Source organism: Sciurus carolinensis, chromosome 12 (genome assembly GCF_902686445.1).
Source record: "Sciurus carolinensis chromosome 12, mSciCar1.2, whole genome shotgun sequence".
Classification (NCBI taxonomy): domain Eukaryota; kingdom Metazoa; phylum Chordata; class Mammalia; order Rodentia; family Sciuridae; genus Sciurus; species Sciurus carolinensis.
The window spans coordinates 94,458,134-94,479,892 of record NC_062224.1 but is presented as its reverse complement, the minus strand read 5'-3'; the positions used below and the strand labels follow the sequence as shown (position 1 = coordinate 94,479,892).

General features: G+C 38.3%; 1 long non-coding RNA gene across 1 annotated transcript in view; it reads right to left on the bottom strand.

The window, feature by feature from the left end:
- LOC124962366 (uncharacterized) overlaps positions 1 to 21,508 on the bottom strand; it is a 144,473-nt gene extending 122,965 nt beyond the window's left edge. Inside the window, exon 1 of the long non-coding RNA XR_007104462.1 lies at positions 21,391 to 21,508. This is a non-coding gene — a long non-coding RNA (uncharacterized LOC124962366). The remainder of the gene's footprint in view (positions 1 to 21,390) is intronic.
- Positions 21,509 to 21,759: the final 251 nt, after the last annotated feature.

The window sequence follows — 21,759 nt, the reverse complement described above, 5'->3', positions numbered from 1 at the left end:
TGTAATCCTAGTAACTTGGAAGGCTGAGGCAGGAGGTTCACAATTTCAAGACCAGCCTCAGCAACAAAAAAATGAAAATAAAAATAAAAAGGACTGGGAACATAGCTCAGACAAAGGAAAGGGGATAAGAACAAACACAATTTGTATTCCTAGTAGACACGTTCAGTGGAAAAGATTATTGAATTCTGTGCATCCTCTGTGCATTAAGGAAAGAAAATACACATTCTGGTAAAAAGCATATTGACATATGCTTTCCATTCTTCAGTAAGCATTTGTGAGATTTAACTAAATGCAGAGCATTACTCTAGAAGTCACCTACAGGAGGGGCAGTGTCTAGCGATGCCCTGTTTTTAAATATTGTTTAAAAAAGGAAAGTATTTGAAAAAGAGCATGTAACAGATTTAATTTTGTGAATTCCTGCATGTCTGCTTAATCCAAATGTCTACTCAAGGGAAGTCAGGTGGCTTTCTTACAGTCAACTAAGGATTTCTCTTACTGTCCTCATTGAGTATGTTTCTAGTAATCCCAGCAAAACTAACAAGATCTCATATCTGGTGGTGAAAATGGAGAGGTTGGGGAATATAAACTAGAGATGAAGGTCTGAGCTTAATGACCTCCAGTAAATATAACAAGGCCTCTGCATTCATACAGTAAATGATTTCCTTTCCTGCCATGAGTTTCCCAGTTTATGCAAGCCAGGTGATATTTAAATCAAGGTTTCAACAATTGACATGCCAATGTTAAAGAATCAGATGAGGTACCAACATTCTGCTCCTATGAAAATGATTAGTAGAAAGAGGTTTTGTTTTTGCTTTTTTAAAAAATTTTTGTTTCATTTTGTTTTTATTTTTGAGACAGGTCCTAACTAAGTTGTTAAGGCTGGCCTTGACTTTGTGGATCCTCCTACCTTAGCCCCCAGAGCTGCTGGGATTACAACCATTTGCCACCCAATCCAGGTAGAAAGAGGTTTTAAAAGGATGATGGAAGCATTCTATCAAGGTTTTTCTTTAGCAACAGATGCTAAAAAATCATTATACAAGCAGAAATTCTCCCCATTTTCAGTTTTCAATGGGGAGAACTTATACTCACTAATTAATGTTTCCCAACAGTTACTGACCTATGATAACTTAAACATGCTTTACACTGAATAGGATTTTGTTTAAGATTTGTCCCATATGTTCAAAGTCCACCTTAAGACTACATTTTTTCAGTGCCCTGGAATTGAGAATATCTCAGTATTTCTGGAATAAGAAATTTAATAAGTTCTTTTTGTTTTGTCTCGTTTTGTTTGCTTATGTAGTGCTGGAGATTGAACCCAGGGTCTTGCATATGCTAGAAAAGCACTCTACAACTAAGCTACATTCTCATTCCAGGAAATCTGGTAAGATTTCTAAGGCACTCATAGACAATATCTCATACATTGAATAACTCATATTCACTGAAGTGTCTTAGTGAGTAATGCTTAATAGATAAAAAACATAATTTTCAAAAAAAAAAAGTAAGGAAAGAAAATACACATCCTGGTAAAAAGCATATTGACATATGCTTTCCATTCTTCAGTGAGCATTTATTGAGATTTAACTAAATGCAGAGCATTACTCTAGCAGTCACCTACAGGAGGGGCAGTGTCAGAGAGGTTGGAGAATATAAATCACAACACTCCAGAATTCCAAACTAGAGATAGGGAACATTAAAATGGATGAAAGATTTGATGTTAATTTAAGGCAGTATTATTTAGTAGGTAAGAATATGCTTTTGAACACAGGTTTCATCAATTTTAACTGATAGTGCTCATTTAAATTCCCTGAGATGTTTCCTCTTCTACAAAATGAAGAAAAATAGTATTGTTCTCATGAAACTTGAAGATTAAACCAGAAAATGCACTTGGGACAATGTATGGCATTAGTAAACACTCAGAAAGTGTGTACTGGCATTAAACAGGGATTAATACAAACAGGATATAAGAACTGGGACATGGAGTAGAGGGACCAGGGAACAAAGCAATCAGAGGAAATCTCACGCATGAAGGGTAACTTCAATAGGGACTCGAAAGATGGTTAGAGTATGAATGAGGATGAATGAGGCACTATTACAGTCTGTGGGATGGAGTAATAGAGGAAAGATCTGCATGCCAGGTTTGCTGCACCAATTCAAACAGAGTAGAATGATGTAGTATTATAAATAGAATAGAGGTCAAATTGAAGAATTTTGAGTACAAGACTAAACAATCTTCACTTCCTATTAACATGGAGTAATAGGAGGCTGCCAATTTTGCATATTTATTTAAAAAACTCACAAATTTATGAAACTTAAGAATAAAATTGAACTGTAAGGTTAGATTTAAGGCATGCATTGAAGTTATGTGCCTGGCCTATGATATCCCATTTTCAAGTAGATGTACAGAACTCTTTGACTTTCAGTGGAAAATGAAAGAGTCTATTTTCACCTCACATACTAAACATGTTTGACCTACTGAGGTCTTTAAGTAGAAGAGGATAACACAATAGCAAACAAATTATTTAATGAGTCAACTGTGTGTCTGTCTAGTCTTGAAAAAATGTCTTCAATATTACCTCACTCCAATTACAAACCAACTATTCGTCAGATCTCATTAGTTAGATAAGCATGCCAAATTAAGTTTCATAATACTTAACTCTGAGTGATTTTCAGAACATAGCAAAGATTCATACACATTTTGTGTCTTCTGAGATATTAAAAAAATTTAGATGGAAGTTTTTAGTTTGAAAATTCCAGAATTTTTAACAACGTCAGATTGAATACCATCTTCCATGTACTTCATTTCAAATTTTAAAATATTTCTTTTTGTCTACGATTGACTGGAAAACACTCATGCATGGCACATATTTCCTCCAGACAGTGTACATAGGCAAGTGAGTAACCTTTAGTCTTGGTGAAAAATTATTTTGTTATCCTATAATAAAAATTCAGTAGTAAATGTGGAACATTCTCATAGATCATCCCTGACTTTCATTTATTATTTTTTCCTTCAGGATAAAAGATACGGTTATCAGAATTGATAAGAGTTCAGGACCATACCTAAAAATTGATATAAAAGATAACTAAAAATAGAAATATAAGAGCATTTATCATCTTTTGCCAATGAAAGTAGCTTTGAACTTCAGTGCCTAATCTCTTGCAGATGGAAATTATAACACCTAAAGTTAGCCCTGGCCAGAAATAAAACTGAGAGGAAGTATATAAGTACACATTTTTGATACCTCTAATCCCACTCACGTGTCCGCTTGCTGGCAGAAGGGGCTGCCTTCTCAGTACTCCCGTCTTAACACAGAGCTTTGTGCTTAACAACCATTTTCATGCCTGCCTTTCATTCAGTCTTCCTCCTTGTCAAGTTTCTGTTCATTAACTGAATTCAGTCAGAACAATTAAATAATGCTATTGAGATTGAAATATATGATAAAAACATAACAAGTATGCTAGGGCATAGGAACCGAGGGATCCACATTTTAATAGGGATGTTTTCAGACAAATCACTTGAATCATTAGAAAAGAAAATTGCTGACTCTAAAAACCAGAAAGGTACTTGAGGACCGATGCTTCTAGCAAAGTTCTCTCAAATCAAATTGTTCACGGGGCCCCAGTATTCTACCCACGAGGTCAGCCCTGCCTAGAGGTAAAAGAACCCTATTCTTTTTTTTTTTTTTTTTTTTTAACAGACTGCATTTTGGTTCCTTGTGCACAAATGGGGTACATCACATAGTTTCTATGGTTGTGCACAATGTAGATTCACACCATTCATGTAATCATACATGTACATAGGGTAATGATGTCTGTCTCACTCCACCCTAGCTTTTTTTTTTTTTTTTTTTTTTTTTTTTTGTGGTGCTGGGGATTGAACCCAGGGCCTTGTGCTTACAAGGCAAGCACGCTACCAACTGAGCTATAACCCCAGCCCTCATTCTACCCTATCTTAATCCTCCATCAAGCATTGATTAAGGAGGAATCACCAGTCACATGGACGGTGGGCACCTCTATAAACAGCTTAGAGATACATGCAGGAAGGAGCGCTGTTCCTATTCAGCTCAGTTCCACGAATATTTACTGGGCACTGAAGAGCATAAATGAAGCATTACAGGAGGTACTCTAATGTCAGCAGCAGGTCTCAGCCTTGCTGTTAGGACACAGGATCTGCTGCAATCAACTGTGGGAGAGAGGTGGAGTTATGACTAATACAAAAGGAACTGCTCGTCCCTAGTAACTGATTTGAGCTCTTCATCTTGATGGTCAAAATCTCACTATGTCCCTGGCACGCCTTGCCTGTGAAGAGGTGGTACCCAGCAACAAAGGCTCAGTACCACAGATTGGAGAGGTAGGAAGTAATCCACAACTCTCCTGCATACTTAGCAGCTACTGCTCCCAAGGCTTTTCCCTGGCCCAGGAGCATGCTCTTCAATTCAGTAGCACAGGAATTATGGAAGAGGTTGCAGAGAATTAACTGTGACCTATAGACATTATCCCAATAGTCCTAATTGTGTGGCAGTAGAAATGACTGTAAAATACTGCTAGATTGAAATAGTGTTTAAATGCAATGAGTTGCTTTATATAACATTCAGTACAATCCCTGTTGTCTAACATTTATTAAGCATACAGTTGAAAAAAATGAACAGAACAGACTAGGAAAAGGAGAATATTTGGGAGAAGTTTACACCACCTAGTTCTGAATTTTAAACTTGTTTAACATCAGGATCTTTAATCTTGTAAGGTAGCTCAATGGGTAAAACAGAAAGAGCAACTGATTGAAGTTTGGAGAAAAGATGGGTCAGGAACTTCAGACCCACCTGCTCCCACCCCACTTACCTGTGCCAGTCACCCCTTGAGGTACACCCTGAAATCTTTAGCATTTCTCACAGCACAGGCTAAACACAGTCACGTTTGTCTAAATTCTATAACAAGAATAAAATTTGCTTGGTTTATCATTATAATCTTAGCACATGCCATGGGTCCTGGCCTGTAGTAAGTGCTCAGTAAACTTTTATAGAACAAATGAGATCATAAACAATGTATTCCTCCTAGGATTCATGTAAAAACACCATTTGGTCACATTTTACTCTACTGTAGTAAATGTAATACTCGTTGAGTTGTGAGTCTTCACCTACAGAAAATAAACACATCAATGACTCCTATTTCATTGTGTTTGAGTAGATTGAAAATCTGAGGTTCGCCTACAAATTCATTCATACTTGAGACTGAACTGTGAATTATTTATTATCCTTTTAGGGAATTTTCTTCCTTTGGTTGTCAGCTATAACTGTTTAAAGGATTGATTCTTTCCTCAAATTCCTAATCCAGCTTTGTTTCAACTTCATGTTGCCCTTGTGCTACTCAAAATTAATCCTCGGTTAATTATCGGTTACGGGATGTTTTCCCTGACCCAGAACATGCTGCTCATGTTTCACTTACATGTAAATACACTTGTTTGAAGGTTTGCTCCAATAGAGAACCTTCCCAAAGGTCTTTAGTGGTACTTTTTAGTTAGAAAAATATATACTGGTTGTGGAGGATGAGGAACTTTGTAACGTTTGCTAGTGAAAATTGTACTGAATTTATAAAGCAAACTCACCTGATGAAATGCAGTTCCTCACTGAGACAGAAAAATATCTTCTACGGTGAGTTTCACAGCCAAAAACCCCTTGTCAGTGGAGTCTTTTTGATATTTTCATTGACTGGATAATAGGGTTTTAAAAATAAAGTGTTCTAATAGCTCCACTGAATTTTTGCATACAAAAGTGTTCTGTTTTGAAGGTCAATATTGTTCATAGTTTAATTTTGATTAAGTTTAATGAAAATGGTAAAGTACTTTGAGTACTTAGTAGCAGTTGGAAAAATGGGAGGAAAGTGAGTTCTGTTAAAGAATATTCCATTTGTGTTATTTGCGGAAGGCTTTTTTTTTTTTTTTTTTTTTTTTTTTTTTTTTTTGCCTGGAAAGTGAACCCTTGAACTTGTATATGCTACAACATATGCTTTACCAATGAGCTAGGCCTTCAAGGCCCACAGTTCATAGCTTTAACTTCGAGGTCTGTGGTTTCATGAACGAGCATACAAGCATATGTGGACTTACATCTATAGTTTGGTCATGTTCCAAAAGCATAAGGATATTCTAGGACTGATACACTCATTTCAAAAATCAAAATTCTAGGAATTCTAAGATTCACTTTCCCTCTTCACTTGAAGGTTGGGTACTTGGTGATTCAAACAACTTGAAGCTTGCTTGAAGCAAGTTTGAGAAATGAACCTACAGAAACTTGAGGATGATTGATACTCAAACCGTGACTCATCTTTGAATGACTTTATTTTCACTGGAAATCTCTGAAGTTCTCTAAAATCCAAGGTTCCATGGGAGGAAGAACATTCGAGCAAAGGAAGAAAATTTGGCCTTCTACTAGCACTTGTCAGTCCACATATCCAATTTCAGCCTAAATATGAAAATTTCCCTGAACAAATGAGTTCAGTTCATTTTTCTCTGTTTAAAATTCAGTATACTCAGATTCTGGTCACATTAATATAAGGTACAACTAAAGAAAAACTTGTATTCACCAAATTGGTTCTCTCAAAACCCCTTCGACAAAACGAAAAGAAGGGGAGGGGAAAGGAAAAGAGAGGACCGTAGAGAAGAAGAGGAGAGAGGGGAGGGAAGGAAAAAGTCTTGATCTAAAAAGTTGACTTAAGGAATATTTCCACCCCACCCTTTAGATATTCAATTTTTCAGGCATGCCATAAACTATTTAAGGGAGAAGAAGATAAAAGCAAAAAGCTTCAAACTTGATTACTATCTCCGTTCAAGCTATTAAACTTACTTTCAAAATTAACTGCACAAGTTCTGTCAATGTATTATGCAATGGAAGCTATGGACAAAAATAATTTATTTTAGACTTAATTAGTGATTAAAGTATTTATTCATTGTGGATACACTGTTTTTGGCAAATGAACTTATTAATATTTATTGTTTCTCAGGTGATTGGAAAATTTTATATCTTGATCTTGGTGGTTAATTACAATGCCAAAAGACACAGTCATAAAATTTTACAGAGTTATTTATGTAATATTTGAATTTTCACTGTGTATTAATCATAGTTTAGTATAAAAAAAAATTACATGTTCAAGTCATAAAGCAGCCAGATTAAAATTAACCTGGGTCTCAGTTTTCATATATATATATGATAGTGATAATAATGTACCTTCATCTTATATTTAAACATATGATACATGAAATCAAATGAGGATTTAATCTTTGTACAATAAAAATTCCACTAATAGTAGGTACCACTGAACTTCAGAAATAAAGCTTATATACAGTTTGGTTATTCTCAGTTGCTTGGAAGTTACTGCTTAGTTATGATTCCCTCTCCACCCTTTTTTTCCTGGTTTGGTAATGAATGTTGCTCTGAGACACTCCGATGCCTATTCAGCCAAGAGCAGGCCTGGCACCTCGTAACCTTGAGAGGCCAATCGCTGCAGTACTAATGCCAGTTCTGAATGTCGGGCAGGACACCAGGAACCTTTCTGTCTGCTTTTGCAGAAGGCAGGCCCCTTTAAACTTCATTGGAGGTTTGTAATAGAAAACTCCTTTCACACCAAAGTGTGTTTCTCAAATGGTTCTTGGGTCTTTTTCCTCATAGTCTCACTCCTTTGTACAAAAGAGAAAAAGAATGAAACCCAAGCTGAAAGGCTATCCTGGTGACAAGATTTTAGGCCTATCTTCTTTTTATTTGGAAATTGTGAAGTATCATGAATGTAATTTTGTACAAATGCTAATGACTGCATTTTACTTTTTAATATTGGCATTTATAGTCACATTCTGGTGATTAATATTAATCACTTTTGTTCCTTAGAAAACAAGTCCTATTTCCCTCTGCATAACTCAAACAAAAAAATTACATGTGATAGAACAAGTTTCAAGGAGAATCATGCAGTGATTTCTTCACACAGAGTATATATATAAAATACTCAAGTCCTTTCCTTTGAGCAAGATAAATGTGTCTCCACACTGCAGCAAGTCTTTAGAGAGCCACTTCTCTATCAGAGGCTTTAACAGTATTTTCAAAATGGTTTTCCCAGCCATTAGTTAAATCTGTGAACTGGCCATTTACAGATAGACATCATTAGGACTTTCACCAAATTACCCTGAACTACTCTTAAAGTTCAAGCCAGAGATCAACAATCTTTTTTCATGGAATAGACTCGATTTTTTTTAGAGCAGCTTAAGGTTCATGGCAAAATTGAGAGGAAGCAGTTGACTTTTGTGCAATAACATTTTATCCTGCAACCTTGCTATATTGCTAATCAGTTCTAGGAGTTTGGGTGGTTGTTGATTTTTTTAATTTTCTATGCAGAAATTCGTGTCATCTTTGAACAAAAACAGTTATATCTCTTCCATCCCAATAGGTGTAAGTTTTGTTTCTTTTTCTTCTTTCATTAGCTAGGACTTCTAGAATGACATTGAAAGCAGTTATGAGGAGGACATCCTTGCCATGTTCCCTTTCTTAGTGGGAAAGTGTCCAGTTCTCATTATCAAGTATGACATTAGGGCTGGGGAGATAGCTCAGTTGGTAGAGTGCTCATCTACAAGCACTAAGGCCCTGAGTTCAATCCCCAGCACTGCCAAAAAAAAAAAAAAAAAGAATGACATTAGCTATTGGTTCACCTCTAGTGAATTAAAGAAGCCCCTTCTATGCCTAGCATAACTGAGAGGTTTTTTTTTTTATCATTAATGGGTATTGAGTTTTGTCAAATATTGTTTCTACATCATATGATTTTTCTTCTTTAGCTTGATGGTGTGATGGATTAATTTCAAATGTTGAACCAGTCTTTCATACTTGGGATAAATTCCACTGGTTTAAGGTATATAATTTTTTAATACATTGATGAATTTGACTTGCTAGTATTTTGTTGATTCAATAGCCTTGCTGCATAAATAGTTTCATCAAAGGGGAACTTTCAAGAAAATTTTCTAGAAGATGGCACATTCAAAATATCTTGAAAAGCTATTGGAATTATTTTTTTTTATCTTTCCTAGTTATCAATTCTATGGATAGGAAATAGTGTGACTTATTATGAATTAACAATTAATATTAGGTAATATTTACTGAGTCCTCATTATGACATTCACTGAACTAAATGAACTCATTTAATCCTTAGAAAATACTGTTCTACAAAAAGAAAACTGAAGCTCAGAGAGGTTAAATAACTTGCCCAAAGTTACACAGCCAGATATCTGTATCCAGGCAATGTTTCTGGAGATCATAATTTCATAAACAGTTAAACACAGTTTTTCACCATTTATATACAATTCAGCAAAATAGTTTCCTGACAGATAAATAACAAATTTGAAAGCACAAAAATATCCATGTTTTGGTTTCCATTTTTTTTTTTATCAGCACTTCATATTATTTCCTGGATAACCCCATGTGCCAGTCACTATTTTAGCACCTTCACAAACAGAATCAGACAGATAAAATCCTTGTGCTAAATGACCTTATTTTTAGTAGGAAGAGTCAGAAAATAAAATTGTAAACAAAAAAAACCCCAGAATCCCTTAAGTTCTATGAAGATAAAAGTAAATTATAACTGAGCATGGTGGTAACACACCTATAATCCCAGAGACTCAGGAGACTGAGGCAGGAGGATCACAAGTTTGAGGCCAGCCTCAGCAATTTAGCAAGGCCCTAAGCAACTTAGTAAGACTCTGTCTCAAAATAAAAAATAAAAAGGACTGGGAATGTAGCTCAGAGGTAAGGCACCTCTGGGTTCAATCCCTGGTACCAAAAGAAGTATGTAAATTATGTGATAGAAGCTTCAAGATAAGAGGAGGTACTTTAAGTAGAAGAGTCAGGAAAGGTTTCTCTAAGGAGATGGCATTTAAGTTTTTAAAAAAAAAAAAAAAAAATCTTTAGAAAAAACTCACTGTACAAAGAGCTGACAGATGAAGGTCCAGGAAAAGGAAATAGCAAATTGCAAAGACCTCGAGATAGGAACGCATTTAACTTCTGCACAGCTCTGAAAGGAAAGAAAAGGTGACCGCTATGTCAAAGTCCAGGAAGCAGAGGAGCCAGCAGGACAAGCAGAAGTTGGGCAGACAAGCAGGCTCAGACATGTGGTGCAGGCAAAGCACAGATCTGATCCTAAGCACAGTGGGAAACCACTGGAGGGCCCTGAACAGGCTGCCGTGGACCGCTCTAGCTGATCTGTGTCGTGCTGCAGAGACACAGCTAGAAGCAAGGACATCAGTTAGGAGGTTACTGTGATGATACTAATTGTCGTGATCAGCTCAGTGAGCAGTAAGAGAGGTTTGAGTTATGATGATGTCGGCGAGAAAGGAGTTTTTGAGAAACATTTTGGGAATGTGCACTGACAGGTCTTTTGGTTAAAGCAACCGGATGGATGGTAGTGGCATTTGCTGAGACCGAGGAGATCCAGAAAGGAGCAGGATGAGAGTGGCGTGGGAGGCCAAAGGACAGGGAGGCCATACTCAGGAGTGCTGTTTGGAATGTGTTGAGTTTGAAATGTTTAATTCATATCCAAATAGAGATCGTTTACATAAATTTTAGATTATCTCTTCAGTCTTTGATTCTGGAGACAGAGCCCAGAGCCAGCTGTAATACATAAGTGCAAAATACATTTCTAGCCAGAGGACAGACAAAGCCCACACTTCAACCTATGATAGTGAAAGTCAGTAGGCATTTACTCTCAGTAGAACACAACTGGTTCAAGACTTGTATCTTAATTATTTGAAATCTCTTTTGATGAGCTAGAAGGCTGAAACATTTATATAAAATAAAAGATCTAACTGCCTTGTAATGGTTAATTTGAATTGTCAACTTGATTGGATTAGGAGATGCCAATGATTAAGAGGCCTCAGTCAAGGAGAGCTTGTACAGAAATGATTAAAATGTGGGACAGTGAAGTGAAGTGGAGACCCTCCCTAAGCATGGGCAGCACTGCCCAATAGGATGGTAGCTTGGATGGAATAGAAGTTGGAAGAACAAGGAAGCAGATGCAGATGCAAGCTCGGCTCTTCTTGAACGACTTCTTGATTAGTGCTTCAATTGTCTGAGGATATCGGTCTCTCGCTTCTTCACTCTTCCATAGTGGACTCTGCCAGTGATTCTCCACGTAGTTTCCAGAAGCCTTGGTCTCAAACTAGGGTAGCACTGTTGATCCTTCTTGTTCTGGGACTTCTGTGTCTTGGACTGCACACCTGCTGGTTCTTCCAGCTCTCCAGCTGCAGAGGGCCATTGTGGACTATCCAGCTTCTGGTCATGTAAGTAAATCTAATAAATCCCCTTTTTGATTTCCAATTCCATCCATGTTATCACAAATGGCAGGATTTGATTCTTTCTCATGGCTGAGTAGGGATCCATTGTTTATATGTGCCTCTAGATATCTGGAAATGTCTGTTTTCCTAGCAGAAGTAAACTCAATTACCTTCCTCTCTGGCTGCCCAAGGATTTCTCCAAGCATTTCTCTACTCTGTCTCCTCTACCGCCAGTCCTTCCTTTCATACTGAATCTTTAGATTTTTGCTATCTAGATATCATTACTGCTGTTTTTCACTGCTAGAAGAAAAGTATTTTGTCCTCCTCTCTTTCTGCCAGCTACAGTCCAATTTCTCTGTGGCAGATTCTTCAAAGTTACAGCCACTGTCTCCAATTTCTCTCCTCTTACGTCTCACTTCTTTTTTGTTGCTTGTTTTGTTTTAGCAGTATTGGGAATGCAGGAATGAATGGTCTATCACTGAGCTACACTCTTAGCCCTTTTCATTTTTTGAGACAGGGCCTCACTAAGTTACCCAGACTAGCCCTGAACTTTCGATCCTCTTGCCTCAGCCTCCCAAGTAGCTGGGATTACAGGTATGCACTGCTGTGCCTAGCTCACCCTGTTTTAAATCTACTCCAAATTTGGACTACTCAACACTGCCAATAATCAAGTAGCAGAATCCATTTGTAATTTCTCAGTCTTCATGTTACTTTACCAAACTGCAGCATATGGCATGGGTTAATATCGCTCCTCCTTAAAACATTTCACACCCACTCTCTTGGTTTCTTCCTCCTTCGTGGTCACATTCTTGCAGATTCCCTCTCTGATCTCTAACCTCTTTGCACCAGAATTCCTCTTTTCTAAATACACTGAATGTCTTAGTGATGGCTTTGGCTACTATGCATATACGGCCAGCTCACAAATATGTATCTCCTTCCCAAACCTCTTTGCAGACTTGTTAATTCAGCTGCCCATTCAACATCTTCATTTGGACCTCTGGAAAGCATCTTCCATCTGATATGGCCAACGCTGAACACCAGCCTCAAACCCCAAATCCTCATCTCTATTGATGTCAACTACATCCTTCCTTGCTCAACCTCCAACCTGGTACCATTCTTGGTGCCTCTGCGTCTCTTACACTCTACACTCGAACCCTTGTTACCTACATCTGACAGCTCAACACCTGAGGCCCAGAGAAGCTAAGCAACTTGTCCATGTGTCCTTAGCTAGTGAGTGACTGCCAAGATTCAAATCCAGGACAAATGCCTGTGCCAAATACTGAAGAACTTACCTTCAGTCTAGTGTGGATACTCGCCTGAAAATGAGTCACCCAGCCAACCATAAAAACTGAGAAAGACATAGGTGTAGTGCATTCAGATGTTCCAAAGATTCTTCCAGGAATTGAGTTGTAATTCTGAACTCCCTTATTGTGTATTATATCATTTTCATGGTTGGAAAAAGAATTATGTTCTACAATTTTATCAGCACACTGACATAAGGACAATCTGTCCAAGATTTCATGGGGGATTATTTTCCTCTATTTTTAGATAAAATTGCCAGATGCAAAACCTTCTTACCACATTATCTAGAATTCAGTTGCAGATTTTCCAAAGCTCTTCCCAGAAGTGAGTGTCAAAGGCATTCTGTGATCTTCCTGACTCCAACCCATCTCCTTTCATGTGGCTTTCCACATTTGGCAACTGTTGACAGATTCATGAAGTTTCAGGAAGATGCTGAGGACCCCCTTTGATTCTTCCTTCCCTCTGTGGTTCTCTGGTGTAAGGATGATCAGACCGTCTCAAAGATGTTATCTGTCTAAATTGTTTTGATTTTTGGCCTAGTGTTTTTGTTACACCCTCTACGTGATGTCAGGACCTACCATTTTCAGGAAAAAAAGTAGGCTTGAGAAAGCCGCTAAGTTTACTGAGTATAAACACTGCTTACAAGCATTACAATAGGCCAGTTCCTCCAAAAAGACTACTCCAGAGAATTTAGTGACCTTCGTAAAGTTTTTGCAGCATTTTGTTTTATTTGGTTTTTTTCCACATTTAAATTTTTCTTATTTATATTATTTTTTGCATTTTGTTTTTAAATCCTGTGTTTACCTTTGTGATTTTGTAGGCTTTGAGAAGACAGTTGCCTACATCTGTTACGAATGGCTGTGGGCTATTAGGAGAATAAGTTTGTGGAAGTCATTTTCATTACTCAGAGTTCTTCCTGTATGATGTACTGCAAAGATTGGTAATATTTTTTTTACAACATTTGAAATAAACCTAAAAATTTCTTCATTACTCCTGTGAAAGAATTTGTCATCTCTGTTTCTTTCTTATCCTGGGAAGGATGTTTTTCTGTTAAAGTCACAGTAGGCTAGTTGCTGTCCCTTACTTTACTACAGGACAAAGGAGTCAGATCCAACAACTTCTTCAAGCTATTGCTATAAGAAAACCAAAAGAGCCTCTCTCTTCTGCTCTCTTCTTTAATTTCCTTGTCTTTAGTCACCTCGAAGAATACCTATTGCCATGATCATTCTTCTCAGTGAGTGAGGATTTCTAAAATGTACTATGAACTTTCACCACAAACTTAGATTAAGAAGGTAAATTAGGCTTTTCACTATAGATCTTGTGGAGGTAGGGTGTTGGCAGCAAGAATGAAAAGAGCTAGAACCTGTTTGTTTTTTATGAAAGATGTTTCTGGGAAGGTTAGTGGAAGGGGCAGCTGTTGTAACAGCGCTTCTCCGCGTCGCCTGTGCCCACGTGAGCTTTGTGGCTGACGCTGCGGCCGCGGGTTGGTCATCTCGCTGAGCAGAATCCGGCCGCGGTGGACCTAAGGTCGCGGATCGCGTGTTTTTCAGGCAGGGCCATCGCGGCAGGTGCCTGGGGTCCGCAAAATTAAGAAACCCGGAACCCCTGCCCGCCGTGAGGAGTGTGCAAACATGAGGAAACTGGATGGCCGATTTAATAGAGAATAGAGAAGGGAGCGGCCTATCATAAGGTTGCAAAAGGATCACCTGCAGCTGAGTATCGGAGCCTGCAACATTGGCCTTCCATGAGGTTTTGAGCACCGAGCACTGAAGCGCAGGTTTCAGACCTGGTTGCAGCACTTCAGCCCAGGGTGAACTGTATCCCCCATAGGAGGGTCAGTTCCAGGGACCAGTAACCAACATCCATTTGGATTCTGAAAACGTAAACGCTTCAACATTTGGAAACATGCTCATCATATGTATCTGGCTGTTCTCAACAGAGTCAAGATTATCTGGCAGCCTTATCTAGGACAGGCCCGTTTGGTGTTCTTCCCTGCCCAACAAGAGCTTTATACCTTTTAATAAATTTTATGTGTACAAATTAGTTGCCCTAATATTGGAAGGGTGAGATCTTTAAGCTGGGAACTGTTAATCTTGCTTCAATGTAATGTCTGTAATTACCTTCAACTAATACCATAATAAACAAACTGTCTTTGGTGTCGGTTCTTAAAAATGCAAAAAAGAAAAAAAAAAAGAATGTAAATTAGTCCAAATATGTTAGGGCGTGTTTACCAAACGTTAAGCATAAAGACAAACAGAACTCCTAAAAAAAAAAAAAAAAAAAAAAAACTGACCATCAAAAAAATGCAACTACTAAATTGTCTCTGTCCCTCTGCTGGACCACATTCAAGACTGCAGAGGGTTATAGTCCATTTCAAGCCTCCTACTATCTTCATTCCCTTCACTTCCATCCTCATCAATTTACTAGAAGTATCCTGGTCATTTGCTCCTCTCTCTCTCCCTGGGCTTGCTTTAGTCTGGTGCTCACACTGAAACCTGGAGCCAGGCAGAGAACCTCCTCCAAACAACTTCAGAGAACTGCTCTTTTTCTGTGGTTCTGTTAGAAGCGATAGGCCACAGAGAGGTCTTTACTTGCCTGTCATCTCCCTGGTTCTGTGTTTTAAACTCCTGAGAGTCTGACCAGAGAGAAGGCAGTTCTGCTCCCTCCACCCCCACGCCCTGCAATCTCCTTTTCTGTTTTTCCTTAGATCAAGTTTTGAGACTGTCCTTGAAAACTTCTCGGCAATATGTATTTGTCCTTCAATTCATTATATACGCAGACGTTTTGTTTCTAGAGTTTTAAATTGCACATGGTAAATCAATGTCTGAGAGTAGTGAAGAAAATGGGAGGAAGTTTTGTTCATGCTAAATAATCAGGCGACTATGAACATCCTATTTTTATAACAGAGCAAAATAATGAAAATTCCTACAATAAGTAATTCATGAAATAGAAGAAATAGAACAGGAAATCTAAATTAATAGCAGGGGGTAATAAAGTTTAGAACTTAATAAAATGTCACCCCAGTCACCATATTCCTTAAAATGTATGATCTACAAAATCTACTGGAAAAAGGTCAGTTTGAGTCTGCGCAGAGCCCCAGATCCCAACTACTTCTTATTTTGCTGTTCAACTTCTTAGAACTTCTCTCCTCACTAAAGTACTCTTCCTGAGGAATTGCAGTCAGCACTGGTGGCTGAAACTGAATGGAAGGGCCTAGCCTACACCGGAGTGCTGGCTGAAGGCACTGCCTGGGTCTGCTGCAGCCCATGACTTGGCACGTGCCTCGGGATTACTACTGAGACTGCAAGTGTGAAGCAAGTGCTGTAACATGAGGAGAGCTGTCAGGGACCAAGAAGTTCTCATTCTGAGAACATTCTGACCTTTACAATAAGCAGCAGCGCCCCTCCCCCCGCCTCCTGGCTGATAATTCTGACAGTATGGCGCCTATGGCGCCCACGGCTTCTCTTCCGGGACTACACTTTCCCGCCGGCACGAACTTCACCTTCCCGCCAGCGCGAATTTGCACCCTATCAGGAACCCAGCAGAAGAATACAACCAACCAGGCTGCACCTCGTCATACCCCTCATTCCCTCAGCATAAATACCCGTGAGAACAATAAAAATTTGCAGCTTGATCAGAATTCCTGTCTTGCTGTCTCTCCCTGCGTCTCTTGTCCCTTCATTCCTTCTCTCTTAGGTTTGCCGTCCGCGTTGATGCCCCGCGGGTCGGGACAGAGAGCAGAGGCTTGGGGCAAACCTAGCTGACACCTGAGCACAGAAACTTCACTTCCCCGCCACACACACTCGAGAAGCTACCTTCTGATCAGAAGAGACATCACTGCAGCACTGAATAAGGTCAGCATCTAATCTGCTTTCACAAGCAACACCATGTGGCAGGAACAGCACGTTCTTCAAGAAGAGAAACTAAACCAGTTGAAACAATATCATTTCTGTGCTGACACAATAATCAATGAAAACTCAGTGAAACCATGCTCCGTTTGAATCTTCAATTCCAAAAGAAAAAGTCACAATTTCCCTATAAACACAAAATACCTTTGAAAATAATTTCTTCTTATAAATTAAACTATTATTTATGTTTATGACAGGATAAAAATGCCTAAATGAATATCAAATGAAAGAATAATTGTCTTTTCTACACATAATACTTTTAGTTCCCATTCTCGTGATCTCATATTAACTCATCGATTTGTATAAAAGCCAAATCATAGCCAGGTGCAGTGGCACATACCATAATCCTGGTGACTTGGGAGGTTGAGGTAGGAGGATTGCAAGTTCAAAGTCAGCCTGGGCAACCTAGCAAAATCCTATCTCAAATAAAAAATAAAAATGGCTGGGTGTGTAACTCAGTGGCAAAGCACCCCTGGGTTCAATCCCCACTAACACCCTCCAAAATTAAAAAAAAAAATTTTTTTTAATTAAAAGGCCAGCAAAAAAAAAAAAAAAAAAAAAAAAGCATGAATCAGCTTCCCTAAGTGGAAACACGCTGAGTCTAATGATTTTTCCTCACTGAATAGGATAGAAGGAATAATAGAATAACTTCTAAGGCATTATTAATTTTCAACTCTATGCCTTAAGCATGAAATTTATTAACTTACATATCTTACAAATAACTGTGTTTTCATTTCTTAGAGGGCTCAACCAAACTGGAGGCCGTGTCTTGTTTGGGGACAGGAGGACTTCCTACTCTTCACTTCAGTCACAAGATCCTTTATAACACTGGGCTTCACCACTAGACTAAGTACTAACTGTGGGAAATGTCATAGAGTTTCCTAATTCGGGGTGATCCAAGTGCTCAATCAACTAATATGCAGCAGCTGTGCACTTTGGAAGTTACTTGTGGACAGCACTGGACTGTTGGGCCAGGTCTTAAGTTAGGGTTCAGCAGCATCAGTGTAAGTTGCCAACACAAAGTACTAGCAACTATACTACTTGCTTCTCCTTCCACACTGGCTTTCTTGCTTTACGTTCCTAAGCAGGCATCTGGGTCAAAAATTGACACCAATTCACATAAGCAGGGCAAAAGGGTCATTTTTTATTCCCCATTACTAGAATGATGGTGTAACATATATGAGGTAACTATGCATGTAGCTTTGAGAAGGCAGGTGCCTGCTCAAGTTCACAAAGAAGATTATAGCCACAGATGTAAATCCATGAGAGTTGAATGTAAACCATTAAACAGAATATGCCCAAGAATCAACATCCAGCATAGTGAAGCATGACAATTATTATTTAATATGGAAATAACACACCAGTGAAGTCTGGCAAACAACCTTAACCAAGGTCAAGATTAACCAAGGTTAAGATCACCAGAGATAAGTCACATTAATGTCATGTGATCCCTCAAATGATGCATTTGGAAGAAAGCCTCACCTTTTGGCATTCTTTGCAAAAATCCTTAACCCCAGTGTTATCATAAGAAAATATCAGATAAACCCAAAATGAGGGACATTCTGCAAAATGCCTAACCAGAACTCTTTAAAAATCTCAAGGTCATGAAAGGCAAGGAAAGACCAAGTAACTGTTAAAGATTGGAAAAGAATAAAGAAACATAACAATTAAATGCAAATATGATATCCTGAGCTGGCTACTGACAGAAAGAGAACATTAGTGGGAAAAGTGGTAAAATACAAATAGAGTGTGTAGTTTGATTACAATGTTAATTATTTCTTAGGTATGGCACATACACTGTGGTTCTATAAGATAAAAATTAGGCAATGCTGGATGATGGGTATACAGAAACCCACTGTTCTATCTTTGTTGAACTTTCAGCAAATATAAAACTTTTCCAAAATAAAAACATTCTTCAAAAATACTCCTAAAATATTATTAAAATGCCAGCAACAGACCAAGAAACAGAATTGTTAATTTCCTGAGATTCATGCAAGAAAATGTTGCCAATGTGATAGAAAAGACATTGTTTTCTTCCTTCCTTGTAGATAGTTGTATGTAATTTAATGAGCCCACCAACATTCCAACAGCATAACTTCAAGTTTTATAACTGGGCTAAAAACTAAGCATAAAAGTCCAGGTAAAATAATTCGAATTCCAAAATTTTTGAGAACCACCATTGTCTGCCTGGTTTCTTAATCTTTCAGCATACTTTACATAAAGAAAACAATGGGTTGCTTTATATTTTTTTTCCTAGTAGAACCAATCTTTCTTTTCCTTATATAATTCTGTATTTTTATTTTTATTTACTTTGTTTATTTTACTGAGTCTTACTATGTTGCCCATACTGGCTTTACACAGGCTTTTCCTGCCTCAGTCACTCGAGTAGCTGGGATTACAAGCATGCACCACAGTGCCCAGCAATCCTTATACACATTTTTAATAGAGCATCAAATTTGATAAGGTACATATTACTATTAATAACTATTAATCTAGCTTGCAAGTTGAATGTTTACTATGGCAGAGATAGCAGCTGACCTCCAAAGATCCATGTTCTCCCTCTCTACCCTAAAGGTCCTGCTGGAAAGTAATTTCCAAGTTGCCTTTCCTAATCCAAACTATGTGATTAGTTGGGCCATATGACATGAACAAACAAGACATGGTATCTCTTCCAGGTCTGAAAGCTTAAAAATCACTGTGCATTCTCCACACTCGCTTCACCTTCCATGGAGAATTGGAGACCTCCATCATAACATCACAAACTGAAGGTGTTCTAGATGCCTGAGGCTTGAAAGACAGCTGCCCAGAAGCATCTGATGAAAAGGATCTACAGAGTCTGTGTAAGTAAGAAATGAACATTTACTAAAATAGAACACTGAGGCTTGGGAGCACTTTGCTAGAATACAGTATGGTTATCCAGTGATGATAGGGGTATAATGTATTTTACATTCTTTTCCATTTTCCTGTATATTTGTATTTTTACATGAATACCCTATATTTTCATTTAGGAAGGAAAGTAATTCTTATGGGGGGGAGAAATCAATGATTTAATCTCTCAATATCAATAATCTATTACTTTTTGTGACGTAAAATTTACCTGTTTCCAAAGAGCTTAAAAAAAATGTTTTCCCATCACCAGGTTGCAGTAGTGCACACCTCAATCCCAAGTACTTGGCAGGTTGAGGCAGGAGAATTGCAATTCTGATGCCAGCCTGAGCAGCTTAAAGAGATGCTGTCTCAGAATAAAATTTAAAAGGTCTAGGGTTGTAGCTCAGTGATAAAAGTACTCACCTAGCATGTGTGAGGTCCTGGGTTCAAGCCACAGTACAAAACAAAAACAAAAACAGTGTTTTTCCTCTTTTGGATAAAATTATCTAAAAATATTAATAAGTGCTCTGCCACCTTTTGGACACAGTATCACAAACACCGTATCACAGCTCAGAGGCACATGTCATTTTTTACATATTGATCACCTAGGTGCATGACAACCAGAAATCAAAAGGATATAAAGATCCCAGCAGGTGTGAATCTCAGAAAAATTACAAAACACAGAAGCTTTTAACCAGGTAGCATTCATTAGTTATGCTTTTCTGTAAAGTACACCAACAAAACAAGAGCAAAAACTTTTTGAATAAAACTAGCTTTTAAACCCTACAAATTCACTAATTTATTCCATTATCTCAGTAATTATGATACAACTGTAGCATAAATCTGCAATTCTCATTGATAACTATGCACTTCACAATTCTAGTCCAGCAGGAGATAGGTGGCCCATATCACTTGTTGTGATCCAAAAAAAAATGTGTGAATACAAGCAATGCACATCACTTCTAGGGTGAGCCAGTGGAAAACCCAGAGGAACATTGCACCAATTTTCATCTCATGCCTCAATGAATGTGGAAAACTAGCGTCGAGACGATAGGGTCAAAATGGATCTTTGAATCATGGTTTAGAGCAAGCTGCCTGAAACCTGCCAGGTATGGAGAAGGTGGCTATATATTATTAACACTGAGATTTCTGAGTTGGTTTGTTCCTGAAGCACAGCCCAGTCTAGCCAGGTTAATACAATACCTTCAAATTTCCTTAGTGCCTTCTAGGAAACCCTAATACAGAACTTTCGCTCTTAAAAAATAACTGCATGTCACAGATCAGTCTTTAAATTCATGAAAATGATAGAAACAAGATAACTCATTTATGTATCTTCTTTTTCTCTGTCAGCCACAATGAAGAGGTCTAAATGCCATTTATTCATCTGAGGCAAATACATGCAAAAAATATCAGAAATCGTTTCTTTGCATTGTGTGTACAATGTGTGTTCACACGTGTGTGTGCATGCTCATGCCCATGTGCACACACACAAGTTAACAAGGAAAAAATGTTAGCATAACTCCAGCTGGCATCTTAAACTACTGGTTTAGTCTATCATTGCAAACGTGTAAGTCAATTGCTAAACATATCTCACTTAGCTGAACAAGCCAGTATGTTTGGAATCCAAATCATTCATCTCTGTGCTGCCTCAGGGAAGCTGAAGTATAGAGGAAGCACACACGTAGGTTTCCCAGGATGACCAAAAACATGTGTATTTGCTCTTGCTTTTGATGTATCCATAAAGATATGTGGACCCTATTTAAAACAGTTCTTAGGTCAATGAAAATCTATGAGACATATATTCAGATATATATATATGACTACATTTTCCAGCTTAGCACTGGATACTTTCCTAAGAATCTAACTTTGTTGCCTTTCCCCCCAGGAGTTGTGCTTGTGTCCTTAACTACTGGCACTGAAACAGTGACTTTTCAGGATTGAGTGGGGAGTAAGATAGTAGAAGGGGAGAAAAGTCATATTAGAATCACCAAAGGAGAATTTCAAACTGCATCACATCCTCACCTCTTAACTTTGGGAGTCTAGTATGCACCTTGGAGACTTGCGACCCGGTGGGATGTGGAGAGGGGATGCAGGTGACAAGGGCCTCTGTTATCCTGCTCCGTCCCACATCTTTTCCCATTTGGAACTTCTGAAAGGAAGAACAACACATTTCTTTTCTGTAAAGATTTTTCTGTTTTTTAGGCAGACTCCTGACAGAACAAATACAAACAAAATATTCAGCAGAGCAGCCTGGGTGTTCCTGAGAAGGCACCAGACGCCTCCTGATCATTCTCCTTCACACCTTTGCTATCCCTGCACAGAACGAGCTGTTCCAGCTTTCTCACTTGACTCTCACAGTCCAGGTAGCAGAGTGTCTCTGGTACTCACCGG